Source organism: Neofelis nebulosa, chromosome X (assembly GCF_028018385.1).
Source record: "Neofelis nebulosa isolate mNeoNeb1 chromosome X, mNeoNeb1.pri, whole genome shotgun sequence".
Classification (NCBI taxonomy): Eukaryota; Metazoa; Chordata; class Mammalia; order Carnivora; family Felidae; genus Neofelis; species Neofelis nebulosa.
Window position 1 is genome coordinate 24,317,218 of NC_080800.1, and position 4,968 is coordinate 24,322,185.

Consider the following 4,968-nt stretch of genomic DNA (forward strand, 5'->3'; position numbering starts at 1 on the left):
TTTGTTTTTTTTTTTTAATCCTGATGTCCTGGAGTCCTATCTTCACATATCCTAATTTAATTGTTCTGCAGTAAAGCCCTGGCATCAAGTTTCCTTAAATCTCCCCAGGTGATCACAGTATGTAAGCAAGGTTGCAAATCAATACTCCAGTCTAAAATATGATCAAGAATTTGAAGAGCAAAAGAATACTGGTTAATAAGAGTGCCCAGAAACCAGGGGCTGATTGTGGAGACATGTCCTAAAAGGGTGAAAAGCTCTGCCCAGGAAGACTCAGGTTCACTGAGATGTGATCAGTTCAAGTTCCCAAGGCAAAAGTAGAGCTGAATCGCTGAAATAAACTAGCTCTTCTTTCAGCCAGCATCCAGTGACAACTTTGCCTGGTCAGTATCCTTTGCCTTTGATTGCCACTTTCGGGTTACACAAAGACACAACCAAAGCATCAAAACATTCATATCCTTTTGCATTGGTCAGGTGAACACCTTATGCTAAATATCACCTATGTTAATTTATTTGAGCAGAAGAGAGACAAGTTGAAATTTTGGCATCCCTCATTGCAGGACCAGAGTTGTTAAGAGGCTGCCAATCATATACATAAGTGACATTAGGCAAATAAATCAATATCATGTAAAATTCAGAAATATAAAGTGAAAAATTCTCAAACTCAGAACAATTCTTATTACCAAGAAATATATGAAACATTTTCTGACTCAAGTGGAAATAGATGCCATATAACAGGAATAAATTAGGTCAGTAAGTAATTTTTATGTTAATAATGAGGCGACTTATAAATGCGTGTTCTCTGGATGGAAATAATTATTTTTAAATAATAAGCCCATGATAACAATCTCTATTATGAACCTATATTTTAGCTACCGAATATATTTTACTTTCACAAATTTGTTTGTTTTAAAGAAGTTACTATTATTTATGACAATTTTATTTTATGGAACTGAAAACTGCTACTGAGAACTTAACTGCAAATTCCCTTGTATGTCTCCATTTCATTCAAAAAAGTTTATCTATGTATACCACTTGAATCAAATAAGAAATCTACCCAAGAAACTTAAAACCAAAGAAGGCTTTCAGCATCTACAAGTTTTACAAAAATGTTTATTTATTTTGAGAGAGAAATAGAGAGAGAGCGAGCATGGGGGAAGGGCAGAGAGAGAGGGACAGATGATTCAAAGAAGGCTCTTTGCTGACAGACGATAGCCCAATGTGGGGCTCCAACTCACAATCCACGAGATCATGACTTCAGTCAAATTTGGACGTTTAGCCAATTGAGCCACCCAGGTGCCCCTACAAGTTTAAATGTGAGATTTGATGTCAATTTTAACTTTAGAAATAATTATCCTGATGTCAGCTTCTATATTCCAAAGGCCAATGCTTCATTAATAAACAAACAATTGACAATGCTTAGAAAACTATATTCATATAGATATGTCACTCTGTAAGATCAAATATGGCTACAGCAGGAAAGAAAATCAACATACAAAAATCTATACATCTAACACTAAAGAGAAATTTAAAAAGTAATCCCGGGGCGCCTTGGTGGCTCAGTTGGTTGAGCGTCCGACTTGGGCTCAGGTTATGATCTCGCAATTCAGGAGTTCAGGCCCCGCGTCAGGCTCTGTGCTGACAGCTCAGAGCCTGGAGCCTATTTTGGATTCTGTGTCTCCCTCTCTCTCTGCCCCTAAGCCACTCTCATTCTGTCTCTGTCTCTCTGAAAAATAAATAAACATTTAAAAAAAATTTTTTAAATCTCATTTACAATAGCATAAAAAAATAAAGTACTTAGGAATAAATTTACCAAGGAGGTAACAATATGTACACAGAAAACTATAAGACATCGATGAAAGAAACTGAAGAAGACAAAAATAAATGGAAAGACCTCATGTTCATGGAATTGAAGAATTAATATTATTACAACATCTGTATAACCCAAAGTGATCTACAGATTCAATGAAATCCTTATCAAAATTTAAATGACATTTTTCACAGAAATAGAAAAAACAATCCCAAAATTCATAGGAAGCCACAAAAGATGCCAAATAACCAAAGCAATCTTGAGAAAGAAGAACAACACTGGAGATATCATATTTCCTGATTTCAAACTATATTACAAATCTACAGTAATCAAAACAGTGTGCTACTGGCATAAGCACACACACAAGGACCAGTAAAACAGAATAGGGAGCCTGTGAATAAACTCATGTATATATGATCAACTGAACTTTGACAAGGGCACCAAGAAAAGAATAAGTCTATTCAATTAATGATTTGGGGAAAACTGGATATCCACATGCAAAATAATGAAATTGGACCCTTGTCTTACTCTGTTCACAAAAATTAAAGGAAAATGGACTAAAGACTTAAATATAAACCTGAAACCATAAAACTCCTCGAAGAAAACATGGAGAAAAGTCTCCTTAAATGGGTCTTGACATTGATCTTTTCTGGATCTGACACCAAAGGCATAGGCAACAAAAGCAAAAACAAATAAGTGGGGCTGCATCAAACTAAAAAGTTTCTGCACAGCAAAGGAAAGGAAACAACCAACAAAGTGAAAAGGCAAACTATGGAATGACAGAAAGTATATGCAGATCATATGTCTGATAAAGGATTAACATCTAAAATATTTAAGAAATTCATACCCCTAGGTAGCAAAACATTTTTTTAAAAATCTGTCTAAAAACTGGACAGAAGACCTGAATAGACATTTTTCCAAATAAAACATACAAATGGCCTACAGGTATATAAAAAGGTACTCAACATCATTCATCATCAGAGAAATGCAAATTGAAACCACAGTGAGATACCACTTCACAAAGGTTCGTATGGTATCACATAAGGATTTTTTTTTCACTTTTAACGTTTATTTTTGAGAGACAGAGATGGAGCACGAGCTGGAGAGGGGCAGAGAGAGAGGAAGACACAGAATCCAAAGCAGGTTCCAGGCTCTGAGCTGTCAGCACAGAGCTTGACATGGGGCCCGAACTCGTGAACTGCTAGATCATGACCTGAGCTGATGTCAAAAGCTTAACCAACTGAGTCACCCAGGCACCGCCGCATAAGGAATATTTTTAATGTGAATTCATAGAAACAGATTATAGAAGGGTGGCTGCCAAGGGCTGGGGGCTGGGAGAAATGTGGAAATGTTAGAGGGTAAAAACTTCCATTTATGCAAAGCAATCTTCACTTTGGAACTGGGGGAAAGGGGCTGGTAAGTTGGTTTGGCCACAGAACAGAAGGAGAGCAAAAATAAACCCCATAAAGGAAGTAATTGCACTCAAACATTACCACTTCTCAGAGCCAAAATAGAAATTAACCTTAAATGAACCCTGTGACCATCACATCGCCCAAACCCTAAGTGGCGCACAGGAATGAACACCCACGTTCTGGGGGAGCCCAGGCTTCAACTCTTTTAAAGAACACCTCACTTTAATGTATGGTGTTTTTTGGAAAAGCAGTACAGTGTGTTATGTTTAGTGGGGAATACTTCCCTCCCTCTGTCCTTTCTGCAACCCCCAAATTTGAGGTTTCTATGTAAGAATCATGTTACTGTACCTGTCAACTGGGATTTTTCTGGAGGTGTTCATTCATTGCACAAGCCTAAATAGAGTTTTGATCTATCATTCAAAGCTAAACATCTGCATGATGTCACAGCTGTTGTACCTTTGGAGAAAATTTGTATGTCAATGTACAGAAATAAAAATGCTGCCACCTTAAACAAATTTCCGCTGGAATGTCTTCCCTATCTCATATGACGGTACCCAGTGAAGGGCATTTCATGACCATTGGCCTCAAGTAATAAACACTCTACCTATTTATGCAAAATAAATGAATGAATAAGTGAATGAATGACTAAATAAATAAACGAAAAGGAATTCTCAGGCTCTACTGAATAGCATAGTGACTATAGTTAATAATACTATACTATATTCTTGAAATTTCCCGAGAGAATAGACCATAAGCCTTCTCGCCATACACACAAAAAAAGTAACTATGTGATGTGTTCATCAACTTCATTGTGGTAAATATTTCGTAAAGTATACCTATATCAAATCATCACAATGTACACTTTATTTTTTTAACATTTATTTATTTTTGAGAGACAGAGCATGAGATTGGGAGGGGCAGAGAGAGAGGGAGACACAGAATCTGAAGCAGGCTCCGGGGTCTGAGCTGTCAGCACAGATCCCAACACGGGGCTCGAACTCAAGGACTGCAAGATCATGACCTGAGCCGAAGTCGGACACTTAACCGACAGAGCCACCCTGGTGCCCCACAATTTACACTTTAAATGTATACAATTTTGGGGCACCTGGGTGGCTCAGTCGGTTAAGCGTCCGACTTCGGCTCAGGTCATGATCTCATGGTCCGTGGGTTCGAGCCCCGCGTCAGGCTCTGTGCTGACAGCTCAGAGCCTGGAGCCTGCTTCAGATTCTGTGTCTCCCTCTCTCTCTCTGCTCCTCCCCCGTTCATGCTCTGTCTCTCTCTATCTCAAAAATAAATAAACATTTAAAAAAATAAATGTATACAATTTTATTTCTCAATTATGCCTCAATAAAGCTAGAATTAAAAGATGGTTATAAATTCTTGGGTTGTATCCCATTGAGAGGTGAGGTCTGTAACCCCTTCCCTTGAATCTGAGTAAGTTCCTGACTTCTCTGAACAATAAAATACCACAGACATATTGCAGTCTGGGCACAGGCATTAAAAAACTGGCTATGTGCTCACCTGATCAAGTGAGATTTATTCCTGGGTTGCAAAGGTGGTTCAAATTCACAAATCAATCAACGTAATACATCTCATCAATAAGAGAAAGGATAAGAACCATATGATCATTTCAATAGATGCCGAAAAAGCATGTGACAAATCATGTGACAAAAATCATCCATTCATGATTTAAAAAAATAACCCTCAATGAAGGAGGTTTAGAGGGAACATATCTCAACATAATAAAGG